The sequence below is a fragment of the Melanerpes formicivorus genome, unplaced genomic scaffold (assembly GCF_026170545.1).
Source record: "Melanerpes formicivorus ecotype bairdi unplaced genomic scaffold, bMelFor1.0.p_v2 SCAF_32, whole genome shotgun sequence".
In the NCBI taxonomy this organism is placed as follows: domain Eukaryota; kingdom Metazoa; phylum Chordata; class Aves; order Piciformes; family Picidae; genus Melanerpes; species Melanerpes formicivorus.
Window position 1 is genome coordinate 6,374,035 of NW_027142384.1, and position 27,219 is coordinate 6,401,253.

The 27,219-nt window shown below is 39.1% G+C and overlaps 1 protein-coding gene across 4 annotated transcripts in view; it reads left to right on the forward strand.

Moving 5' to 3' along the window:
* The window catches only part of CYRIB (CYFIP related Rac1 interactor B), an 89,117-nt gene that overhangs the window by 40,814 nt on the left and 21,084 nt on the right, over positions 1-27,219 (forward strand). For all 4 annotated transcript variants that reach the window (XM_068155539.1, XM_068155541.1, XM_068155537.1 and 1 more), the window contains exons 2-3: positions 6,237-6,305; positions 18,419-18,455. The gene's annotated coding sequence lies outside the window, so the exon portion shown is untranslated. The remainder of the gene's footprint in view (positions 1-6,236; positions 6,306-18,418; positions 18,456-27,219) is intronic.

Here is a 27,219-nt window from a genome sequence, read left to right on the forward strand (position 1 = left end):
CTTCCCTGAGTAGTCTTAATTGTTTATGTTTGTAGCCTTTTCCTGTCATCAGCCAGACACATATGTGGTGTTCAGTTAATCTCTGCATCTGTACTAAATCCAACACACACCCTGTAGGCAATGAATTGTCCTTCTGCAGCTCTGTAGGCACTGAATCATCATCTTCAAATAGATGAGTGCTGCAGTACCACATGATAGACCCAGTGTCTTCCTAGAAGGCATGCATCTATAGTGCATGTGCACATGCTTCAGTTTATACCTCTTGTCAAGCTGGAGCTTGCTTCTGGGCTTCTGTTCTACAATTCATGTAGCTTTTCCAGATACTATACTTCGGAAGACCTCAGGAGTCTCTGCCTCTCATTTTGTTAAGATAAACCTTGTATGTGGCACTGCCTATGTTTGCTTTGGTTGCATGATGTTGTAAGGGCCCTGTGGGCTTCTCATGAAGGAGCAGCCTGAAGCGTGCTCCACCAGTAGAGCAACTCTTGGTTTGAAAGCATTTCACAGTTGGAGTCTCTGATCTGAGTTTGGAGATTGCAGAAGCCAGGCACCTTCACTTCAAGTGTAGCTGCACTTATTATTACCATTTATCTCTGTAATTTTATTACTCTTGAAATTCCTGGTCCTAGGGCTTCCTCTCAGTGTCTGCAGGTATGTGCAGTGCTTATACTCATGGTATTCCTCTTGCATATGCTTGTATCCTTGCATACTTAATGGTAAGTGGATGATGGGAAGCTGCTATATATGCAGGTTTTGTTGTTGGAGTTTTACTTATGTACATCAACTTCATGTCTACCAGAATTATACTGGGCATGGCTCTACAATGTAAGCTTTTATGTTATGTGAATTTTATGTATACAATGCCTTTGCTTCATGTCTGTTTTTGGCTTCAGTTTTGTTGCTTAATGAAAATCAGTACTTCAGAATCTGTTAGTCTCCAAGTCTTTCTAGCATTATAGTAGTAAAAAAAGCTTTTCAGTGTGACAAGTCTCTAAACAGAAGGAGGGTGCTGGGTTTTTGTTGGTTTGTGGGTGGGGTTTTTGTTAGTTGGTGTTTTTTTTTTTGGGTGGTGGGTTTTTTTTTTTTACTTTTCAGCGTAACTGCTGTTCCACAGTAAAGTTTGATTTGGAAAACATGAACTGACTCCCTTGTTGCAGTCTCTAGAACATGTATGTGGCTGTTTGAATGTTGGTGTTTGTTATTTCACTTTGGGAGGAAAATATAAGGCTTGTTCATAAATGCTTGCTTTGTTACTCCAAAGACAAGGTAATATAGAAAGATTGTTGTGCTCCTGTTTTGGCTGAGATTGTAGCAGACACATTAAACATAGGAAAAACGCCTCTGGAGATGATGGCATCTGTGAGTACACTTCGAACAAAGATCTTGTGCTGTCTCAATTTCAGATGTAAATGGGAGGATATGGGAGTATAAGAATGGCTTAAAATGTATCAGATTTTTTGAACAGAAGTAGGAGACCAGTTGCCTTTAATGTCTCTCCAGTGAGAAGCAGATGTAAAGGCTGACTGTACTCTGTAGTCTGCAGACAACCTTCTGAGCCCTACTTAAGGTCTCAAACATAAGCTCTGCAGTATCTTTGTATTTTTTCTTCTTTTAAGTAAATATTGAATCCTAAAAAGATCATTCAGACTGTTTAATCTAAGAGCTTAAACTATTTATACATCAGATAGCCATGTTTACAGTACCTAACTTTCTCTAAGAGCTGAAAGTAATGCCTGCTTCTCTGTGGACTAGATAACAAGTTTGTCTAAATCCAGCTGATTAGGAAACAGGGGAGAGAAAAGGATATATTGACCCACTAGTTAGATCTAGAGCTTCATAGCGTTTCTCTTTCACCTACCACTTCAGAGGTTTTAAGTGGTAGACTCATTGGCATAATAATCTACTCATGGTAGCAAAAGGGCAACCTAACTCTAACCTCTGAGGAGTTTTGAATTCAGGATCTACTTGTGAGCCAGGCTGGTGCCTTGCTCAGCTGAAGCTGGGATACTTCATGAGTAGGCATTTAAGGGATGGATCCAGGAAAGGCTAAGCAGAGCAAAAACGGGTGAGAGCGAATTTTTATGAAGTGGGGAAGTCTTTGTCTTTAGTTTTTGCTTCCAATAGATCTTTGTTGAATGGAAATCTGAAACTGTTCTTGGGATGTGCAACTTCTGTCCTCTCACTACAAGCCTTAATTTACTGAGGGACTCCACATAGATTGCACACAACTTTAACAGTGAAAGTAGGTTCTTTAAAAACAGTCCTACTGGTATGCTGGTTTTGGTCACACAGGGACCTTCTTTTATTGTGCCTCTGTAGAGAGTAGAAAATTTAGGAGTGGTCTGATGTTCATTCCGTGAGTTAATTCCTGGTCTCTACAATATAATTCAGTTCCCTGGTGAGATGTTGTGCATTCAAGGATCAGACATTAACTGAGATCTAGGGTCAAAAGATAAGTGACATCTGTACTTCAGAATGAAGAAATCTTTCAGGTTGTGTTTCTTTCTCTCTATGGCTAAAAGTTTGCAAGTGAAAGCATATTTATCAGTTACTTGTTCCTGACATATGGCTGCCACAATTATGAGAGTTTTTGTAAGGAGGACACATTTCTGAACAGCTTCTTAATAAGTTACAAGATGAAAACTTATTTGTCATCAGTCCTGGACTGCATTGAGAAGATCATCACAGCAGTAGTAGGTAAAGTTTACTCCCATTGTAGTCTGCATGTAACTGTGTGTACCTGCCCTTTTCACCCTGCTATGAAAACCTGTTCCATAACTAATCTGGAGATCATATCATAATCTCTTCCTTTTGTGAGTCACTTTGAGAACTTGAGTAGCTCTGTTTTAAAGGGAAGCTGAATGAAATACTGGTTGTGTTCTTTTTAAGTCCTGCCTCAAATATACTCTGCCTGTAGTTAAATAGCATGTCTTACAGCAGAGTATTCATATGACTGCTATCATTACAGTTAAGCTTCCACCCTTGTCTTTGAATTGGAGGAATATGCTAGCTGTATGGTTAAATGGAATAGATATTTGGCAGTTTCAGGGTTTGTTTTTTTTACTCAAGAGCTGCATGCTTCTGCATTTATGGTAAACATAGGCATATTCTGGAGCTCTGAGAAGTTGGGTGAGTGAGGACTTGGAGGTAAGAAATGATCTGATGATAGTCAAAACTTCTGAAGTGTGAGTTCTTATCTGTACAACAGTGTTGGGTATACAGGCTAGGTGGAGTTTTTCCTAAAGATAGTCTAGACAAAGCTTTTGAGTTGAAGTAATCTCCATGTTAACCTATGGAATATGCGTTTCTCTGGGCTTTTGAAGATGCTGTGTAAGTTATGCAGTGGCATCTCAGGCCACCCAAGATGTCAGTAACCTCAGTAGTGTCCTTGGAGGTGAGTGGCTGACTGAAGCAAGGCAGAGAACTGGAGTGCAGGTTATTGGGTCAGCAGTCCAGGGTTTGGGCAGAGTTCCAGGAAATGCTTTGACCTCCATTTCCTTCTGCGTGTCAGCCCTGAGTCATCCCTTTACCTGCTAGCTGACTCCAAGGGTTTACTGGGCTGCAAGTGGCAGAGGCTGAAAACTTACTATAAGTAAGTTCCTAGCTCAGATGAGCACAGAACTTACAGGCTTGGGAAGCAGTAGCTGAGGTTCTGCCTGTTGAAACATGTGTGCAATAGGAAAATGAACCTTCTGATTCACAGAAGGCTCTTTGCATCTTTATGATTAGTAGTTTCCTTAAGCATGAATTTTATATGGGGAACAAGATTTAATGAGGTGCTGTGCTTCAGAGTTGAATTCCACCTTCCCTTTAAGTGACAAAACTAATGAAATAAGGGCTGGTTGCTTACGTGAATATGAAGTGTCCCTAAGTAACCAGGAACAAGTAGGTTTATTGTCTGCTTCCTTCTTTTGAACTCATCCTACAAAGCTGTACCAGGTGTGAGGAGGGCAAGCAAGGATATCTTCTGAGAATGAGCTTACTCTTGTTGTTCACCTGCTATTCTCTTTAGCCTGGCAAAGGAAAGAGTGTAAATTTACTCCACAAAGGTTTATTGAAGTAAAGAAGTTAGTTTTTAAAGATACTGACTGAAAACTAAGATGTCAGCTTTCCTGCCTTTTTGAGGTACACTGCTGACCAGCTGCTCCTGGCCAACATGCCTGGACAGCAGCCTCTTTTCCTCTCCAGTTCCTTCTGTCTCACCAGAATTTATTCTTTGCCTAGCACTAGCATATGACATAGTTCCTCTGCATGTAGATGTTTTCATGATCCCTCCAGTCCATTGTACCCACTGCTCTTCTTACAGATGAATTTTTCTTACCCAGAATTGCTACCCAACTGTAGCTGCTGGTGCTTGTTTCCGTTTTTCACCTGAAGGCCAGTATGAGGAATGAGGTTTCAGCAAGAACTACAGAATGGGAGATGCTGAGCAGCCAGGAGAGAGGGTAGTGCAAAGCAGCATGGGACTGAAAGGGCAGAAAGTCTCCAGCAGGTTTAGATACTGCTTTCAGTAAGAGTCTTGCATGCTACTTCAGGTACATTTGAATTTAGCAATGTGATGATAGCTGCATTGGTCCAATTGAATTGTTAGATAACTTTTCTATTTAATGAAATGATTGATCATGCTTAAATAAAATAAATCTGTTCTCTGGTACTGAATAGGAGGCTTTTCATATAGTAGCATAGCAGGGTAGAAGGAAGTATTTTTGTTGAGCATGTCGAAGGAAATGGCAGATGCTGCAGTTGCATAAACGGTCACTCAGCCAGTAAGACTTTCAGCTCTTGTCACCAAGCTATAGGCAGTGACAGCGCCTCTCTGCACAGTGTAACTCATAGTAACTCAGAGCCCTTACCTTTTCCACTTCTAGCTGTGCTCTTCAAGGGTGAACATTTTTCTTTTGTGGAGGGGGGAGGAGGGAATAAGTGGTATCACTTGAAGATAATTTTCACTGTGACTAAAATCATTCCCCAACATTAATACTGTTTAGCTCTTCCCCTTCCCTCTGCCCTTCTGACCTGGGACAAATCAGTAATACTGTGACCTATGTGATAAAAAAACTCCACTGCAAAGCAGCATAATTTTTTGTTAAATGCTTGTTAATCAGGATTACCTGATGTAAGAGGAGCTGGTGATAGCTGGTTAAATACAAATTAACACTGAATAGTGCATGCTGTTCAGCTGGATCTGCAATGACATGACAGGAATTTTTATACTTCTAAACCAAGTTTGTACTAAAATCAGATGCATTGTAGAATGTGCTTGATTTTACACGCAGAGTGAGAATTGTAGTACAGAATGTGAAGATCACTCTTTAGAAAATAAACTTGAGAAGAGGTATATTGACAGGGTGGATTCTGGTACCTGGAACACTACCTGAAGTAGGAGCAGCTGTAATTTTACTGGAGAGTGGTTAAGTGATAATTCTCCAGTGTTTAAGTGATCCAAAATTCATGAATCACAAGCAGCCTAGAAAACCCAAAGTGGAAGAGCCTTATAAACCTTTACCACAATAGAAGGGTGGCAGTTTTGGCTAGTTCACTGTCAAGTTACTGTACTAAAAAGATAGACTGTTTGCTATATAAACTTACTCAAAATGAACTTAAACACTCTTCAAACGCCTGCACTAGACCTCAGTGCCACATTTCTGTAGGAAATGCTGTGCTGTCTGACCATACAAATACTTCTTTTCTAAACCAGAAACTTAATTTTGAGGCAGGAAATCTTAAGTAATCCTAGAGTTAAGTTCAGAAGGGCAAAAACCAACACTGGCCAAATCTGTCTTTACGATGAAAATGGTAGCAATGAAGCTTTTTTCCTTGTGCGCAATATATATGACACTATAAATAAAACCTGAACTGAGACCTACTTTTTTTCTACTGCAACTGTGTGTAACTTGGCTCCATAATGCAGAGATGTAATGCTCTATTTTTTTCAATTTTTGTGTGTGTGCTGTAGCAATGTGCAACCTAACTGAGATGCAGTGCTCTATTTCTGATGCTTGTGATCATGGATAGCTAATTGCCTTACTGACTCACAGAAGAGTTTTTAAGGACGCCTCTCCATTTGCATCAAATCACAAGTGTTTTTGAAATTAGCATGGTTTATTTGCATTCTTAAAGAGTTATGTAGGCTCCTTGGCACTGCAGGATTAAATTTGATTTACCCCTGTCGCTGGCTTATGTAATTGAGATATTGTGTATTGTTTCTGTTTAATGGGATTCTTCTCTTTGGTCAGGTTTTGAAGACGAGCTGCTGCATCAATAATCTGAGGAAGGGCATTCTTCGTTAAGACCACAAGACCACGGTAAATGTTTCCTTAGGTGCCTTTGCTTGTAGAATATTTCTTTGTTTTTTGGATCACCAATTATTTGGATCTATTGAAAACAAGAAGTAGTTAATAGAATAATTTTTTTTTTTTTCAATTAACTTTATCTTAGCAGACAAAAGCTTCAGTAGCAGTAGATAACATGTGGCTATTTAAATTGGAATACAAAGAAAGTAAGTTCCCAGTCTCTCAGTAAGAGACAAAGGCTAGCCTTTTTTCTATAGTGGGATGTTAAGCATTGTCTATTTGCTTTTTCCATTGAAACTAATACAATGTGTCTGTACTTCTTACTATATAAAGGCTGTTTGAAGTGTGACAGTGCAAACACTGAAACTTCAAATCTGCTGCTTCAGAGCCTGGAGAGACGAGGGGAAAAAAATAAATGAAAGAATCTGTAACAAAACCTAGTCTAGAAGCCAAAAGCTGAACATGGCCAAGCATGCTAATTTGAGTGTGTGGTTGCTTGTTATTTTTCTGTGGGGTTTTTTTGAAACACAGCTTTCACTGAAAATAATATATGATAATATCATAATTCACAGACATTTAAAGTCATCTGTAGACTGTAGGTTTAGAATGTTAAAAGGCTAAACAGTGAAGTGCTACGACTGCTTATTAGCAGTTGACCAGCCCATAAGTTGTTGAGCAAGGCAGTCACAAAGAAACATAAGAATTTAGGACATCTGAATATGTCTTGACATAGCAAAATCATGTGCAGGTTGACAGTAGGTACTGCATTTGCAGCTCGCTTCTCAAATGCTTAATGTTGTAAATGAATTTCTGGTCTTTGGTATGGGGAGAGACATCCACAAAGTTATAAGCTAAACCTGCATTTGATTTTCTTCTATGTTTATGACTTACTATACACCCTTTGTAAAGCTTGAAACCTATCCTTGTGTTGACTGCTACCATTTGAGTGCTCAGCTAAATAAACTTGTCTTAGGAGAGTCAGCAGTGTCATGCAGCTAAGTCTAAGAAGGAACATGCGGAGAAGCATCCTAGCCAGCAAGGAGGCATTAAGCTTTTATAAACCAAATGCTTACAGACCTTTAATCTTCACATGCCAGTGAATTTGCTAAATTTTACAAGCAAATGAGGGCAACTTTATGAATTTGGGTTGTGTAGCTGTTGCTAATAACCAGCCTTCACAGCCAGTATTATAATACTTTATTCTGTTACTCTTCCAACCCTAGATCAATAATATTGAGTTTTGAAGGCTTATAATGGTCAATAATGTGCACCTGTCAGAAATTAACATAGCTAAACATTGTTTTCACTCTTTAGTGGGGATTTTAATGTGAAGATGACTTGTATGGCAGTTATTTTTTTGAGCGATAACTTAAAAAGCTTTGTTGCCTCACTGTAAAATAGTTCCTGAAATATGTATGAGACCCTTTCCAAACACCCCATTTGAAAGAGTCGCTCAATTTACAGGCAAAAGAACCTGTGGTGTACAGTATGTCAGAATTTGAAGTACCAAAGCAGTGTATTATCAACACAAGTTTTGAACCACATTGTGATTATCTGATAGTAATTTTAGACTAATCCTTTGGGTTATTCTGATCATATACATGATGTGGATAAATCATGTCTGTCTGCCGCTAAATTTGAGTGTGTATCTTGCCCTGTACAGAAAATAGAAAACCTCATTAGCCTAGCAGTGAGGGATTCTCTGTCTGCTTCCCTTCCTACTCCACCATCCCCTCATCTCATTCTGAGTGTTTAACAGAATGGCCATGCTGACTGAAACTGAGTAATTCTACAAAGTAGCTCTTTGTCTACAACTGTGATAAAATATTTGTCTCAATTCAGCATTTCCTTTTAGACCAAGAAATGCCTTTTAACTCAGGGATACTGTTGCACAAACTTTATTTCACTGTTTGCAGCATTGACTTTCAACTGGGAGGACATGAGCTGAGAGCCTGCTGAGTTCTACCACATTTAGACCTGACCCGTGTCTTAGTTCAGGCTCTCAACTCTGGGAATATGCTGAAAAAAGAATGTGACACATGGATACTGCTTCCTGTGGGGAAGAGTGTGTCTGGGTCTTGCATGATTGGTGTCAAGATAGAAATGTAAAGCCTGCTACATCTTGGTGTGGTGTAGTCCAAATGGTTGTGTAAAATGTTGCCCATTTTATCCAGGTGGTGTTTCTTTGGGTTGTGATGGTTTAGCTGTCCATTATCACAGGCACTGAAGAACAAAAACATGTTAATCGTTGCCCTGTTTTTCCTTGCGTTAGCTTTTATTTTTTGTCATGTTAACTTACTAATATGGGATTAGTTTTCCAAGTCATCAGTCATTCAGAAAAGGTCTTGATAATTATCTCCTGCTTTTGCCTATAATCTCTGGTAATTATTCATCCTTATTTTATAGTTTTATCTCTCACATGCAGCTTAAATCTGTCTGCATGCGTGAAGATACAAAAAGCTCTTCATGCAATTTAGGATTGTTCCCTGTAGTGGTGGTGGGGAGACATTTTGAGCAAACTGATTAACACGTTGTGGAGTTCCTGTTCCAGCCCTGATACTGCAGTGTTCACGGATTAACAAGTTTGACATTTTGTACTAATTTCAATAAGTATGAGCGTACCTTCAGTATTGTTTGCAAAGTGGAAGCAAATGCATGCCTGTCCATTTTCTTCTTAAGAACTCCTTGTTGTGACTTGTACAGCTCCTATAAGAGTAGTATTTGTTTGACTGACATCTTTAAGTGTTCTGCTTCCTTGCAGGGAGAATATTTACATTCTCTTTCGGTAACAGTTTCAGTCTTTAGTAAAAATCCCTCAATATATGTTAAACTTAAAAGCAGGAAGGTTTTTCTAGTTGTCCCTGTACCCATGTGCCTACAAAAGGTTAGAAAAGAAGGCCCTAACTCAGAAGAGGTATTGTTGGGTAAGGTCATATTGCATGTGTTAGACTTCTGTATAGTTTTGACTGTCTGTGAAGTTTATATAAAGTCCAATGTGCTGTAAGAGGTATAAAGCAAAGTCCTGATTTGTTCTACTCAATGTTAAATGTTTCCTCTGTTAAACAAGAAAATAGGTGTTAAAAATGTGCAGCTTTCAATGTGTTTTCAGAAGGATTTTTTTCATGTGGAGAAACCTGTGAAATGGTGATGTTAAAAGTGCTTCTGAGCAGCTTGAAAAGCTTCTACCACAAAGTCCACCAGATACCAAAAGTAGGGTAATGTAGGAACTATCAGGAGTAGAAGAATTATTTATCACAATGAAACTACAAACTGTAAATACATCAAGGAAAATAAACATCCTTCTGACAACTGAAACCACTTTTACTTCCCACTTGTGCCACAGGTTAAAAACAGTCTTGTTTGGTAGCGTTGCTTTAAATATATTGCTATAGGCTTGCCTATAAATTCTACTTGCAATTCAGGAGAGCACCTTGAATTGATTTGTCATTCTTGTGAAAGTGGGTATGGTGAGATCATTCCTAGTGTGTGGAGGTTAAGTACTTTGTGTGGTTTTGATGCTCACTATATAAAATACTGTGTAAGAAATTCTGATCATGTTACTGATGTTCTACCAGCATGCATTTATTTTGTATTAATGGTGGTACTGCAGAAAAGAAAGAGGAAAAGATGACAGTTTTGTAGGCCGAACTGAGCTGTCTCCTATTTATTTGCTGGTTTTTATGCTGGGAGTTGTTTAATGTTGCTGGTTGAAACAGATGCAGGGACTAAAAGCTTTTGTGCAATCCTGTGTTTTTTGAAGTCTAATAATACATTTTGGCAATGAACATAAATAATTTACCTGTGGTAATGCAATGTAATGGGGCATCTTTTCTCCCACAATGGACATAAAATTGCTTAAAATCATGAATGAAGATAGTACTAATCTGCAAATGATTAGTGACAGTTGTGGGGTTTTGTTTAACTGTAATCCTTCAGAATTCATCATAGATGTCCTAAATATCCTCCTTTCACTTGTGGTAATTCTACTTACCACAGCAAAGTTAGTAAAGTTTAAAAAGAAGTGAGTTTTGAATCTGGTTTAATGCTCATTTAATAAACTGTGTTCTGTTTTGAGAATATAGCTCTGCAGATTCTGTTTATGAAGGTAAAGCTGCTGTTATTCTCCACCTGTAAATAATTGCTAAGGACAGCATGAACTGTTTAATTTTGTTTGTCCAATGAGCTTTCAAATGAAAGACATTAATTTAAGGGTTGTTTTGACTTTTTCAAAAGACACTTTTAAACAAAGCAGCAAAAATATGTAAACTTTTCTCATGAGAAAGACATTTGACCTGAAAAGCTGTGCTTGTTGACATAGGTGACTGGGCTTTTGTGTTACATTTTATGTGGCCTGTTCTATTAGGTTAATGTCAGATGTTGCTTATTTCACTTCCTGAGTTAGAAGGACACTTAAATACTTGTTAAAGGACATGTCTAGGTTTTCTAGAGGCTGCTTTAGTTGTATTTTTTGGGTTTTGTTTTTGTGTTGTGTGTTTTTGGGTTTTGTTTGGGTTGTTGTGGTGGGTTATTTTTTTATTCTTTAGGGGCTGTTAACATGCAGTCCTTAGATCTGGTTAGTATTGAGCTTACTGCTTGACCACACCTGCAGTTTTATTTTTTTAGAATCACAAGACTATCTCAAGTTGTAAGGGACCCTTCAGGATCATCCAGCCAATTTCTGGCTTCTCACAGGACTACCTAAAATTATATCATATGACTAAGAGCATTGTCCAGATCCTCTTTGAACTCTTTAAAGGCTTGGTGCTGTGACCACTTCCTTAGGATGCTTGTTCCAATGACTGACCAGCCCTCTCAATGAAGAACTTTTTCCTAATGTCCCATCTGAACTTCCCCTGATAAGACTTGCCTCCTTTTGGCTTGTCATGGAATTCATTTTGGAAATTACTGAGCAAAAATAGTGTGCAGCTGTTGAGATTTAGTGTCATTAAATTCCAAGACCTTGTTGTATGGCTCCCGGTTTTTGGGTGTTGTTTTTTTCCTGTCTGTTAAACAGAGCTGTTGTATAGACACGGTGATCCCTAGGAGCTGGGCTTAGAGATTCAGATGTTAAGTCTCCTGTTTGTTACCCTGTATTCTGTAATTTTTGTGCATGTTTCCAACTTACATTCTACACAATAAGCATTTGGTGTCAGAGGTTATAATAACATGATGAGATTCTTCCTTTCTGGACAGCTAGTGATTGATACAATTGTTGTGAGTGTTCCTACTCATTGTTTTTACTTGCATCTAAGTATTTATGTTTTTCTTTGTATTAGGGTAATCCTGAAGTTCTTTTACTGGGAAGTTACTGTTTAGCTGATCTGCAAAGCTTCTCTCTTTTCATCCCTCCTCCTTTTTATAATTTTAGCTGAAAGAGTTACTACAGATCTTTCTATGTAGGTGTGTAGGTGGAGTGCAAGGTGTTCCTGGGCAAGCTGGATTCTTTTTCAGGAGTCTCCACATTATATGACAGTTGCTGTGGCAGAAGTCGTCTGTCCTTGGTAGAAGTTGCTGCTTGTTCCAAGGCTCAGTCATGGAGTCCCTCTTGCACTATGTGGCCTCCTGGTTTGTGCATGACTTACAATTATGAAGGAGTTGCTCATGCTCACCTTGCTTAGTGAGGCAGTGCTTGGGACTTCAGGAGGAAGATACTAGCCTGGAGAAGAGGAAACTCAGAGGAGACCTTAGTGCTGTCTACAACTACCTGAAAGGAGGTTGTAGCCAGGTGGGGGTTGGTCTCTTCTCCCAGGCAACCAGCAACAGAACAAGAGGACAGTCTTAAGCTGCACCAGGGGAGGTTTAGGCTGGATGTTAGGAAGAAGTTCTTCACAAAAAGCGTGATTGGCCATTGGAATGGGCTGCCCAGGGAGGTGGTGGAGTCACCATCACTGGAGGTGCTTAGGAAGAGACTGGATGAGATGCTTGGTGCCATGGTTTAGTTGATTAGATACTGTTGGGTGATAGGTTGGACTTGATGATCTCAAAGGTCTTTTCCAACTTGGGTAATTTCTCTTCTACTCTCTTCTACTCTCTTCTACTCTCTTCTACTCTCTTCTACTCTCTTCTACTCTCTTCTACTCTCTTCTACTCTCTTCTACTCTCTTCTACTCTCTTCTACTCTCTTCTACTCTCTTCTACTCTCTTCTACTCTCTTCTACTCTCTTCTACTCTCTTCTACTCTCTTCTACTCTCTTCTACTCTCTTCTACTCTCTTCTACTCTCTTCTACTCTCTTCTACTCTCTTCTACTCTCTTCTACTCTCTTCTACTCTCTTCTACTCTCTTCTACTCTCTTCTACTCTCTTCTACTCTCTTCTACTCTCTTCTACTCTCTTCTACTCTCTTCTACTCTCTTCTACTCTCTTCTACTCTCTTCTACTCTCTTCTACTCTCTTCTACTCTCTTCTACTCTCTTCTACTCTCTTCTACTCTCTTCTACTCTCTTCTACTCTCTTCTACTCTCTTCTACTCTCTTCTACTCTCATGAAATGCTTAGGTATTCCCTATAACTGGGTCAGCCCTGAAGTCTGAGAACCATGTGGCAAAACTTACTGCTATTGGGCTCCATAGGAAGGGCTTTCAGGCTTTTTGAAAGCTAATCTGTGTTCCTTGAAATAAATCTGTTTTCTCAGAGAAGCAGAGATGCTGTCTTTGATACTTCAGTAGCTGTAGTGTGATCATCTTGGGTCTGAATTAATCTTGCAGTTTTGTCTATTGAAACATTAACTGTGGCTTTAGCTCTCAGTTTTTGATACTGTTGAGGAATTGTAGTTAGAACTCACTAAAACCATCTTTTTACTGTCTTCTGTGGTGGTTTTCTTTTCATGATATAAGTTCTTCTGTTCATATGACGTGAGGAAAGTGATTTATCGTGGCCACAGAAATCTAGATTATAAGAAAGAACATCTCTGTTTAAGTTCTGCTGAATAATGCTATGGGCCTTGGAGTTGCTCAGAGCTGATAGTACACTACTAATAATGTCAAATGGGAAAGCCCTTTTGACTTGTTCTTGTCTTACTGTTTTTATACTGCAAGCGGATAAGTATTGCTGCAAACTTCCCGGGACAGGGTATGTTCAGTTTCTTTTTTTCCTCTTGAAAGCCTTTATTTGTCTTCTGTTTGCTCAACACTTACTATTCTCACTTGCTTTGGGAAGTAAAAAAGCTTTATTTTAAAATACTTAAATGTAACTTTCTGATCGGGTTGAAAAATCCCTTGTACTTGGTCTAGAACTTGCAGCTTTTTGTTTGTTGTTGTTTTTTTTTCCTCCTATGTAGAGCTTTGTCAAGATGCAAAAGGGGCAGTTATGATCATTCATTTTACCTTTTCCACTATGCCAAAGTAATGGTTTGTTATGGAGAATTTATCTGCAAGTGGATGAAGTATAAATTTTCATGCTGAATGTTAGTCTTGTATATTTGTGTATATCCTCTCACACCATAGAAGTGCCTCAATTATCTGTAGTTTTCCCTCTCAAAAAAAGGAAAGAAAAAGTATGTCTTTATAACTTCATCCTGCTAATCCTTAGTGCAGTATCTAAACTTCCTTGAAACCTCATGGCTGCATGCTACTTCCTTTTGAAGCCACATCTTCAGACTGAACTTTAGAGAAACTGAAACAGTGCTAGTTATTAGTTATGTTCCTACACAGACCAGAGAGTGCCATTAGGTGCTTGGATGAGCAGTAGGAAGAGCTGCATGCAAGTATAGCTGTGTACAATGTGTGTTATATTGGCATTTTAGTCTATGAATAAAGGACAGGCAGCATCATGTGCTTTTGATGGGTGCACAGTACAGGTTGAGAACTGCCAGGAAATTTTGCATATCAGATCATTGTTTCTATCTTAACTATGAACCTAAAACATCATTTTGAGTGTAGCAAGTTATATGGGATACTATGAGATGGAAAGGGTTAATGTAATACATAGATACACAATTTAGCTTCAGAAGGATAAGTGAAGATGGAGAAGAAAGATTTGAGCAGAAGCTTTCTACATCCATGAGTAAAAGGTTCTACAGCAGGCAGTAGTGATAGAATACCTTTACATAGACCTAATCTAATGTTCAATTGCCAGGCAGAAACAAAAGAATCTTCTTTTAGAGTCACTGATGTTAATATTGCAGTTCACATCCAGCTAGCATTAAACCATAGGGTAATCTTCAGATCCTCTGAAACTTTCTTAGCTATGATTTATTTGTTATAGCTTAGCATCTGTTACCGTTACTAAAGTAAAAATGAATTTTTATTGCTAAACCCTTGTTAGTGTCCTTTTTGTAGAGGGGTGTATTTTAGTTGTGGTTATATTTTGGACTGAGCTTGGGGTTTGTTTTAATTTGTGCTTCTATGAGTAACTGCTTTTTGGAGTGATTTCCTTAAACGTTTTTTCAAGTTGTAACTGAAGCAAGAGAGCCTCTAAAGAGAGTGTCTAAAAATTGACAGAGCAGTGCAGTCTTGAAGTACATCCTCTTCCATTCAGCAATACCCAAAGGATGGTGACGTTTCGTGGACTGACAACATCTGTGCCATAGCCTGCCTCTGGCTCACAAGGAGTTCAACTGGGTGATATGTACCAAGGAAGATCCTGGTGCAAGCTTGAACTTCAAGCAAGCAATTTAAACATTTGCATTGTTTATGGATTGTGTTTTGAAGACACCTGCTGAAGTCCAAGTGCCTGGTACCTCACATAAAGTACCTGAATTCTGTGCAGGCTTTCTTCAGTAAATGTTGAAAGCTTTATGAAGCAATTCTCTCCAAAGTACCTTTCTGAGGTGAAGTACCAGTTGAGTACAAAAAGTGATTTAGATTTTTTGCAAAGCTTTTGTTGAGTTTTGTTGTTGTTGTTTTTTTCCCCTTGCTGCTCAATGTTTTCAGCTCTTAATAGGCAGAGCAACCTGAGTTTTGGAAAGCCTGCAAAGTCACCATTCTTGCAGCAAATCCTGACTGACAGCTGCTGACAAGTTTATGCTTGTGTGTAGAGGCTTCCTAATTAGCTCAGTTGAGGTTGGGCAGAAGACATTTGTTTCATACTGGAAGTTAATGGTTAGCTTTTCTCTTCTGAAGTCTGTTTTCATGTACTGCTGAGTTAAGCAGTATCAGTTCCATATGAGGTGGATGCCCAAAACACACAGTTTACTCAGTGGTTAGGCAGTTACTCATTTTTTTCAAGTTCTGTTATCCACAATTATGACAAATTTACTTAGTGCATCTTTTATGCTCGGATGCTATTTGACTTACCAGCTGCAGGCTTTTCCTGTGACAAATGGAATGATACTTGGTGTCGTTTTCTTCTGCAAATAAATAGCTACAGTTTAGGTGATTTACTGTCCCTCGTTAATGGCTGTAGATGTTTTTCCACAGTTGCTGTTGTGACAGTTCTTTGAATTCTGTTGTAGTTGGCCAGAGATGTTAGCATATGCTTTAGCCATTTTCTGCTGTGGTGGAGTTAGGCTGCAAGTCAAGAGAGAGTGTGTGTGTGTAACAGGGGTTCCTAGAATGGGATGCATTAGTCTTTTTGCAGTTTGACTCCATAAAAATGGTATAACAAAATAAACCCCAACAAACAGAAAACACAAAAAACCTAAACAAAATATGCAAGCTGTTAACCCATTGTGTAAGTAGGGATTTTCCTGCCCAGAGCCACTTCTCTCTGTAATGTTAACATTAAACATTTGGCTGCCTCAGAATCACAAAAGAGCTTGGTTCTGTATTATTTTTCTCTACATATAAAGTCATACAGTATACATGTCTAATCTTGTGCCTGTTGGTATCCTTTATATGTTAATCTGCAGATCCAAACCTTGAGAATCAGTCAGAAGAAAGATCAGTACCAAAGTAATGCACTGACAACCTGATAGTAGGTGATTGTTCATTTAGATATGCCTGTGGCTGAATTAAGGTGCATCTGGAGGTGCAAAAGTTGGCAAAGAATCCATCACACTGTTAATTTCACATCTGGCCATTTTTAATGGATGTTCTTCGATTATTCCCCACTGACTGCCAGAGATCTACAAGTCAATTTCTTATCTGTTCAGGCAGTGCTTTATTCTATTGCATAGTGCTTACCTCTAAATTTAAAATACTCTGATGCGAAGCCATACTGTGCAAAAATCAAATTTCTATCAGCCTGCCAATATAAACCAAGCTGATAGCATCAGATGTGCTTATTCTGATCTGTTTTGCATGAAGGCACTCTTGTTGATACAGAAAAGAATCCAGTTAATGGATTCCTGTGGTAACATCTCTTTGCCTGTTATTGATGGTAGTCCAATTGACCCATAATTCTCAGCTTCCTTGGTTGCTTCCCTTTTGCCTAATGGCTCTATGAGGCCTCTTCTCTTCTCATGCCTTCATTGGCACAAAAGTCATGAAAGACTTTGATTATAATTAACTTTCAGTCATTCTTTGAAGCCTTTCAGGACAAACTCCCTGAGCATCAGCACACTTTTCGTGCAGGTGGTAAGCGCTTGTGGCTTGTGATTATAAGTGCAGTGCTCTGTGCAGACAGATATAAAGAGTTGAGCAGGGGTTTTTTCCTGTAATTTTATCAGTTGGAAGTTTAGACATTTCTGCTTAGTACAGTGCAGTTGGAAAATATTTTTTAGAAGTCACTGTTGGTGCTGCTGTAGTTCGAATTTTTACCTGTAGCTTTCGCATTTGTTTCTATATTGTGATCATTCTGACAAACTTGAACTTCTCTTTTTGTAGCTCGGTGAATTCAGGTCGGACTCTGAACCAAAATCATCTTAATCAGAGCTCTTGATGACTCCCTTACCCCCCCCCCCCCGAAAACCCCCCACTATTTTAGGTAGAATTTTTTTGCATTCTCAAAATTCAAATAGGACAAAATACTTTGTTTCACATTTTTTTCAGGAAATTAGCATTTTGAGGTAGTGTTTGGTCTGGCTTTGATTTCAGTTTCTCTATTCGCAGGATCACTTCTGTTCTTCCCTAAGGTGCAGGGCACCAGTGCTTTCCTGTTAGTGTTTGATTTCTGTTGTTTTGTCTCAAAGTATGAATTGAGCAGTCCACAGTCTTGGGAGGGGGGTGGGGTGCAGGGAACCACCAAAAATACCACCCATGTCTAAAATACACATAGTGAGAGGATCTGTTTTAGGGAAGTGGTGGCAGCTTTTGCAAATACAGTGATGTCCTTTGTTGTCCTGAAGGACTAGCTGTTGCTTGCTACTGAGAAAGTAAAGGGAATCAGAAGTCAACTGGCAAAGGAAAAAGGGGATGCTACTCAAATCCTCTTCAAGGAGGGGAGCCTTTCTGAGAGAGATTCATACACTGAAAAGGATGGAGAAATAGATTTCTACAGTTAGAAATGTCTGATAGTTGTCTTTTTGCTTATGTTCAGGTAGTCTTTGGGCTGTGAGGTGTCAGTCCCAACTGGGGCCTCCACTCAGCTTCTTGCTTATGGTGCTGTAGGCCTTCAGAGCCTTCCCTAGCTAATGTTAAGCTTAATTCCTTTGAAGCATTATGAGCTACTGTAGTACTCCATGTCTTCTTTTTCAAACAACACAATTATTTCACAAGCCTTATCATCTCTGTTAGTGATGCTTATGGCAGACTAAAACTGTCCAAGGATTCTGGTTTCCTTTAAGCAAATGGTTTTCAGTGGTGACTTTTGAAAATGCTTTCTTTGTAGGTCAGCATGCTAGCCATGACCATCATTAAGAGCTGATTTGTGCTGCTGAATTAAGAATCCTGTGTTGTTCTCTCTCACTTTTTAAAGCAAAGTGAAATACAAGTGGAGTCAGTTGGCGCACTGGTATTTAACTACATCTTCGACTCTTTAGTAATTATTGAGAGATATATTCTTAATGGATTATCTAACACCACCACACCCTTTTCCCTCTAGAAACACATTGTTGTCAAATAACTATTTCCTATTTATTTATACACCTGGAGGATAAAGCAGAGGTCTGCATTCTATTAGTTCAGTATTTTTCCAAACTCACAGTGGCATATAGGTTTGGGACTGTTCATGAGTAGATCCGGAAAAGCAGTACAACATCTGGAATAGAAGCATGCTTGCTTTTACAAGGTTGTGTAGCTTTACATTTAAGACTTCTAATGCAAAAGAATGAATTTTCATAATCTCTTTTTTTTCTTCTTTTAAAACAGACTGGAGGCCAAGAACAGAGCGCAGCACTGGCTGTAGGTAAGAACTGAAAGTTAACCCACTTGAAAACTATCCTGACATATATAGCAGCAATGATCACTGTACGTTAAAGGACAGGAAATAAGGCTGAGCTGTGCAGTAGCAGTTTTCAGGAACTCATTTTCCTTCATTTGCTTCTGCAGCTCTTGAAATTTGTAGCATTAGCTAGGCTGAACGATAACCTAATCTGCATCTTTCTGGTTAAAGATCAGGTTTCAAGTGTTTGTTTTTTCGCTCGCACTATACCTCACAACAAAGCCTGGTAATGACTTTGAAAACTCTTCCCTGTAGCAATGTGAAGAACTCCCGTTGTCTCAATAAAGGCATTTTTACTGTACACAGACTATAGTAGTTTGTCCATATTTATCCTGGAAGATTGTGAATGAGGATAGAATGTTTTGGTGTTTTTGTCTTTCTTAGTCTCTTTAGTAAAGTTATTGTGTGATTTCAAGTATTTTCTAAACTGTGTGCTTTATGCCAGAAACCAGTACTTTGTACCAGCTTCTTTGACTGAAGTGGAGGCATATGCTCATGTGAAGATGTTAGCTTTTAAGCCTATAACCTACCACTTGTCACGTAAGCTACTTCTTAGAGTGTGTGTTACACGTCATGTTTGTTGTGCTCTGCCAGCATAGTTAACTATGTTCTGTCAGATTGTGAAGGTAATGATGCCAAACATGAGGTAGGGTTTATTTTTGTTCTTTCTGATTAACTGTCAATGAGCTCTTTGAATTCTGGGGAGCTGATTGGACTGGTTTGTCATCAGTTTTGTTGACAACGGCAGAAAACATTTCCAAGTGCTGTGTGCAAAACTTTGAATGCTCCATTCAGGCGTGAAGGATATATGGCGTTAAAACTGTGTTATTGAAGTAATTGCCTCTTATTTGAGTGCATTAGTGATGTATTAAGATATATTCTTTTTAAGAGAATCACTGGTTTTGATGAGTTTTATCTCACATTTTTGTCATTCTTAGGAGAACTTACACAGTGCTGGGTCAGACCAAGAGTCCTCCTCTCTTGCCTCTCTTGGGTTACAGAATGAGTCTAGGAACTGGGCAAGTGTACAGCAGTATTTTCCAGGTCCACAATAAGCTAATGGAAAAGCATGCAGTGGTAGCAGTAGTAGTACCATTTTCATTTGGTAGCCTTTTACTTCCACAATCATGGATAAAATGTATTGACAAAGCTGCAATTAGAACTAGTGTAAACTTTTCTTTAAGCACAGTGTGCATTTCCAAGGGATATATTGTAAGAGCTGCTGAGTCAGGCCATGGGCCCTTTTAGCCAAATACAGTCTCCAGGAATCGCCATTTTCCCTCTGCCTGTGTGTACTTGGTTTTGCTCACCCTTTCACACCTTCCACTGACTCCTTTGCTAAAACAGTATTGCTTCTACTCTGGGAGGTGAGAGTCATCCAGAAAAACTAGCAAAACTCAGAGGGCATTGCTGAGAATGGTACTGCATGCAGAAGGAGGGATGCTGTCCAGCAAACAGCTGCAACACATGGCAAGAAACTTCTGTTTCCTTTGAAGAAACTGTGAATCAACACTCATTTGGATATTGAAGGGAAGACGTTCGTAAACCGAGATGATGTTGTCCACTTCAGCAGCTGTAAAGTTCAGATGTCTGACTGCTTTCGCCTTCTCCAGCTGTACTGAGACAAAGTAGCTGCCAAATGTTTAACAGCACCTAAAACCTGGGAATGGCAGAAGCTCCTACCCAAGCAATAATTTCAGTAACAGTAAAGAGCTGCAGATTATTGAAAAATCTGGTTAAGCTTCAAGGAACAGGGCAAAATTAACTAGATGTAGCTTTCTGAATGAGGTTAAAACTTGGGAGAAGTGTAATATCCAGTGAAACTTAGCCCTTCAAATGTGAGTAGATGCCTAGGGAAGAGTGGGAACGGGCAATTCCTATATTCTATGAAGTATTTTCCTGTCAAATATTTTTTCTGAGCATTCAGTATTTTTAATAACTTTCTCTTCTGTATGTGTACCTGGTTTTCTCCAAGAACTTTCACAAACTCCTCATGAGGTGACTTGAGGTGAACTTTTGAACTTCCAGAGTTCATAAATGGGCAGATGGAGCAAATCACAACTCTGCATATACTCTGCATACTTGCTGCTGATCTTAATGAATAGCAAGTTGTTTAGTGCCACTGGAGAACAACAAATGTTTCTCCACATTTCCAGTGGAGGGATATAATTAGTCTCATATTACATGAGTCCCCTTTAGTTTGATTTTTAAAAGAAAATTTGAGGTATGTTAGAGAGGGATAGAAAATGAGATAATAGATGAACAGATCTAGCACACCTAGGGGAATCTGGTTTTGGTATTGTTTGGTTTGGTTGGTAATTTTTTGTTTTGTTTTTCTTTTTACACTTGCTTTCTAACAAGAATTATCCAGACTGTAAAAGTAGTTGATAATACTATACCTTTTGAAGAAGTATCTGGAAGTAAAAATGATGGCTGTAGAACCTTGAAACTCTCTTGAAACTTTAAAGAAGCAACCAACTATGCAGAGACCAATTTTATCCTTCTGGCCTGCCTAGTACCTTTCTGTTTAGTTACTGTTCCTGAAAACAGATGGGCTGGGAAGGAGTATCATTCTGCTAGTCATCATCTGTTGTGCCATCAGTAACTTGATGTGTTTCATTAGCTGTCTGTATTCCACAAATATACTTTATCAGACCAGTGTCTCAGAGAAAGAATACTCTACAAAATAATCTGTGTTTTCCTGAAATAGGGTAATCTGCCCTTCCAGCTATGTGATTTGGAAGGCCATAGGATTTCCCTTCCTCCTCAGTAGTTCAGAGCTGGTATGTCAGTGAACTGAATTTACAGATGGACAGTGAGTATCCCTTGAGATAGAATATGTCAATGAATATTTATAGCCATCAACTTGTTGACTAGACAATTTGTCATAATACCCTTAGTCTAGATTTGCAAGTCAAGGCTCTGAAGGGAGCCAAACTAAAAGAAAACATGTCATCTGAGTATTAAAGAGTGATGCAGAGGACTGTACTCCTTGCCCTGGCACATTAGATGGCAGCATTACTAAGGCTGTTGGAGCCTCAGTGTAACTTTACCCAGCTTGGTACTGAAATGGGTGTGGGAGTGTGATTATCTTAGAGATTCAGCTATTTGAAAGAAGACACCTTTCCAAATAAAGCTAGGCTTGAAGAGAAGTTTTTTCACAAGTGAAATACCAGCTGAAAGATGGCAGATCAACTGAACTAGACACTACAGTGAGATTAGGGATTGAAAATTTTGGGGGTTGGTTTTTATTTTTGCTTTTAGATAAAATTTGGAGGTTTGTAGGGAGTGGGGGAGAATGGTTTGGTTGCCCCTCTCCCCTTCCCCCCTTCCCCTCTACACTGAGATGAAAAACTGGCAGGAGCAGGACTTAACCATACACACAAAGTACTATTATTGTTGCATTTGGTTTTTTGGAGACTAGAGCTTGACAGCTGTTAAATCACAGGCTGACATCCTTGAAATGTGAAACTTTCTTAGTAATGTGGTAGTGTAGCAGCATTGCTTGGCATACCATCCTTTGGAAATTAGGAAGCTTTTCTGTAAAATAATTAAAGCATTCTATAAATCTACATCTCTCATTAAATGCCTTTTTTTGCATCTTTGTATGCCTGATAAAACCAGAATGTGCTCAGCTGACTTTGGAAAAAGACAGAGTATAGTATCAGCCACTGTTTCCTGGATAACAGCACAGTATCATGGACTAAACACAGCGTTTGAGCTGGAAGGAATGTGCTAACTCTCAAAGCTATAAGGCTCTAAGATAGTGGGAACACGCTTGTCACAAGCTTACTTTTCTTTGTAAACTCAAACTGTAGGGTAGTGACCTCTGTTGGAGGAGTTATATCACTGCAGAAGGCTTCTAAGCCTTGGAAGAAGAAATCACAAGTGTAAATTGCATTTGGATGTAAATATCCCTGGGCTAACAACAAAAAGGAAAAAAAAAGGGGGGTTTGTTGTTGTGGGGTTTTCCATGTTTGTGGGAGTTTTTGGTTGCTTGGGAGTTTTTTCTGGTTGTGGGTTGGTTTGGGGGTTTTTTGTGTCATTGTTTTGGGTTTGTTTTTCCCGTGATGGTTGCAATGTAGTTGAATTTAAAAGCGCATGGTGCAGAGTTAAGGCAGAAAGCATGTTGAGCTTGTGCCATTTTGAAAGAGGAAAGACTCTCTGGTTATTTTTTAGCCCCAGATTCACTGTTGGAAGAATTTGCAGTTGTGTTGAAGGGTAAATCGGAGCAGATTTTTGGATCATAGTCTCTTCCTTTTTGAATACAAGTTCTGTTTTAAAAATGGGAGTAATCCTTCCAGACAAAATGGGGCTTATTCCAGACTTGTGTGGGCATGCTTAGTTATTTTATTGTAGCTCATGTCAAATAAGTTATTCAGTGTCAGCTGTGCCACTAAAATATTCCTGAATTAACAAGGCTTTAAGACTGCCTCTTCTAAAGGAACTGTGGAGTCTTTGGTGCCTTTCCCTTGATTTCCTTTAAGTGGAAAAATGGACTGAATAAACACTGACCTGGCCCTACTTTACAATTCTGGTTTTGAGGAATGTGAGCCTTTTTTCACTAGACTGTTTTCACTGGCAGGCTTCCATTTTCCTGATATGACAACTTTTGAATTCAGTTTTGTTCAGAAAGGAGACTTTATTGATGATGTGTGATCTCAGAAAAGTAACTTCACTTTCAACTAAAACAGTTTATTGTATCAAAGCCACTTTAGCCAAAACAACTGACATCAGTGGCAGTTTTAAAGAGCTTTTAAGAAGCCCAAATTCTTGCTTTCCTGTACAAAAAAGGTCTATCTGGCTGTGTAAATTATTTTTCCACTATTCCAATGAGATGCCAATGATTGAAGTCCCAGGAATTCAGTGATGTTTTTGTTTTGTGGGGTTTTTTGTTTGGTTAGGGTTTGTTTGTGTTTGCTTTGGGTTTTATATATATATATCTTTAAATTATTTTTTCTTAATTTCTCAGGGGGCTTGCTTCTCTTTTATCCTTGGGATGGTTGATTTTTCAGTTAGTGGTTTGTGGAAGAATAACCACTAGGTGTCAGGAGAAGAAAGCAACACACAAATCTTTGCATGGATTTAGACTGTGAAGTCTGTGAAAGTGTCTGTAAGAGCTGATGAACAGTGCTGGAACAACAGTGTCCACAGTGAATGAAACGTGTCTTATGTGCAGCTCCTTTGGCACATCGCATGTGTGTTTGATTCAGCTGTTAGGTGTCAGCATCAGGACCAATCCTTTAATATTGTTACTGTAGCTGTGAGGAGACCTAAAAATGAGACCAGCTTATACAAAATAGAACTTGTTTTAAGCAGATAGTACCAAGCTTACTAAACATGATGTGCTTGGTGTATTTTGCAGATTCTTAGTCATAAATACTTTTTTTTTTTTTGTGCTACTACCTCAATAATTGTTTCTTGATGCACAATGTTTATTTCTTAAGAGGTTTCTTCAATGACAGGTCTTTGCTACTTTAAACACCAGTAGTGTCAGTAGCAGAAATTAAGTGTCATGAGGCATCTATGCTTCTCCTGCATTATTCAGAAGAGAAACATGCATCAGACTAGGAGAAGCATGTTTGGATCCAAGGAGAATGCTGCTGAAGAGAGTGATTCCCACAATGTTATTTACAAGCACATTTCCATGTCTGCAACACTCTAGTTCTTGAGATTGAGAGCAGATACATTCTCACTGCTTGTGAAACTGAGCTGCTTCATTGGGAGAAAAAATGACACGGGATCCAATAGGCTTCCTGCTCTGTGATGCCTGCTGTTGCTAAAGGCTGCCTTGGATTCATGGCTAGATACTATAGGCAGAAAATGTTCAGCAAGCCTTGAAACAATTGCCAGGCTGGCAGGATTATTGTTTTAGGAAAACAGTGGAGGGAGGCATTCAGCTAGGTTTTTGTTTATATAGTAACACTGTTACAACACAGTGGTGTTATGCTGCAAGTGTTTTTCACTTCCTGTTTTACCAAAATACCTCTGAATTGGAGGTCTGTGTCACACATGTGACCAATTGAAAACAAACCTCAGTGCCTGGAAGAAAATGTTTGCTTTGTCATTAGATATGCTTCCCATATAGTGTCATCCTTTACTTCGTCCTCCATATCCAGAGCACGGATATGAAGTTTTCATGGAGTGCAGTTTTTATATTCTGTCTCCCTGTTCAGCCTTAAGTTTCCTTAGAAGTAGTCTTGGGATCAGTATATGCTTTTCCAAAAGGTGAGCAGATGCTTTCTTGAAGCAGGCATTCTTCAGTGGTCACAAATACATATTTGCATCTATTTATTTGACTGGATATTTTAACTACTTTGAAAGCGTGCTATTCTTACAACAGAACAAAACCCAATTAAAAATGCCCCTTATGTGGATGTCTTTGTAGTATTTTACCTTGACCAAGATAAAGTTTTCCAGCTGCTCAGCAACTGCCAGCAAAATCCTTGTTAATGTATAGTTTTTCGTTTGGGTGCGAGGGGAGAAATTTCTTTAGTGTTTGGCTGAATTTAGTTGCATCATGTATTTCTATTAACATTCCCCAGGGCTCAGCTTACAGGGAAAAAAAAATACTGAAACGTGTCAGGGATGTTTTCAGCATGAAGGGCATGCGTGCAAGACTTGTTTTGAAAATATGCCTTTGCTTTCCGCTTGTCTGATCATGACACTACACGCAGCATCATACAACCCCATAACGCAGTAATGGGCCAAGTTATTGTAATCAAATGTGGCATTCCGTATGTCTTCCTTTGCAAGTAGGTCAAATTTAAACCATGCTCTTGGCTCATGCTCTGATTTCCCATAACCTGCTCCACGTGGCTTGAGTAGTGTGCTGAAGTATGGAGTATGCCAGGAGGGATTCTGGGCAGCTTCGCAGGGACAGTCAGTTTGGACAAAGGCTTGCACATTTTTTTTTCTGCTCTGATTTTATGATGTTGGATTCATAGCAAGAGAAAAGTTCAGTGGTCTAAAGAGTGTTTGTATTTTTGTAGTGGGTTGAAGTTCCCCCCAGCATTAACTTTCAGCCAGACCAACTCAGTTAGAAGTAAATGAATAGAATAGAATAGAATAGAATAGAATAGAATAGAATAGAATAGAATAGAATAGAATAGAATAGAATTAACCAGGTTGGAAGAGACCTTTGAGATCATTGAGTCCAACCTATCACCCAACACTATTTAATCAACTAAACCATGGCACCAAGCACCCCATCAAGTCTCTTCCTAAACACCTCCAGTGATGATGACTCCACCACCTCCCTGGGCAGCCCATTCCAATGGCCAATCACTCTTTCTGTGAAGAACTTCCTAACATCCAGCCTAAACCTCCCCTGGTGCAGCTTGAGACTGTGTCCTCTTGAATTACCTGTAGACACTGCACTACAAAATCTTAAAATCATTAAGGCCTCTCAAAGGAAAAAAACACATTTGTAGATTTTGAAGTATTCTGCATGAGAATACCAAATAAAATTGGACTGAGGCTGACAGTCTGAAGCTGTGGGAGAACAAATAGGTAGTGACCTAAACTGTACTTACGGCTGGGCATGTAAATATTTTGATGTTGGTGATTGCAATATGCAAAATTCTTCTTGGCGAGGGTTGCAACTTCATGGATATTGCTGCAGCTGTGGGTCAGAAGGTGTGCTAGTACTCACAGAACTCATGTACAGTCAATGTTCTGAATCAATTATTTGTCTCTGAGATGAAGACCAGTTGCAGTATATAAACCTCTATTATTAGTAGTGCTTTGGTCTTTATACAGTCTCAAATCTTTCTTGAATTGAGGCTGAATGATGTGGCACTGTGCTCAAGAAGGATGCAGTTAGTGCTCAAAGATGTCCTTGACTAGACAAAAGTAGCTCAATGTCAGGGGCTAGTTAACTGGAACCACAGTAAGTAATTCTACTTACCTCAGCTAAAGTTGTGGGCTTTCAAGGAGACTGGAAGAGTGCTTGGTAAATCAGTACTGACCATTAGGGTGGTTAATTACCAAGTCTTCATAGCCCTACTGGAATTTTCAGTGGTAGGGTTGCTTTTACAGAAGGATCCCTGAAGAAAACTATAAGGACTACAATGATCTTGAAGGTCTCTTCCAACCTGGTCTGGTCTATTCTATTCTATTCTATTCTATTCTCTTTGTGCATGCAGATTGTCATCAATTCTAATATTAGAGCCAGTAGTGGACCTTCCTTTGTGTGCTTTGGGCCCAACAGAAATGCAAATGATGAGCCATCTTGAATAAAGTAATCATCAGTAAATCTGTATGTCTCAGGAGCCTGTGATATCTCTGAGTTAGGCTGCTTTACTCTGGGATGATCTAGGTATGCTGCTGAAATAGCAGTCCCTCAGAAAGGTCAGTTTGGATTTTCCTCTCTAGCACAACAGGTCAATTCTTGCTGCTTGGCGATACTTTTTGAATGCAAATAAGTGTAGAGCCATCTAACCTGAGCCATGACATGTTGACCTGCAAACAATTCTGTATGTCTGGGAAGTTCCACCCTGTGATACCACAGCCTCTCATTTCTAGAATACTGTTTCAGAACCTGAGAAGCTAGCGCTTAGCCTCACCGGAAGAGTAAGTTCCTATTTGTCAGATCTTGCCTTTTTTACCTTGAATGTGGAAGAGAGAGGAAATCCTCCCAAGACATGCTACATCAATTTTTCTTCTCACCTTTTATTTAAATGGAGTTTTTAAGCTCTCTTTTGAACTTCTTAAAATCTTTTTGGAT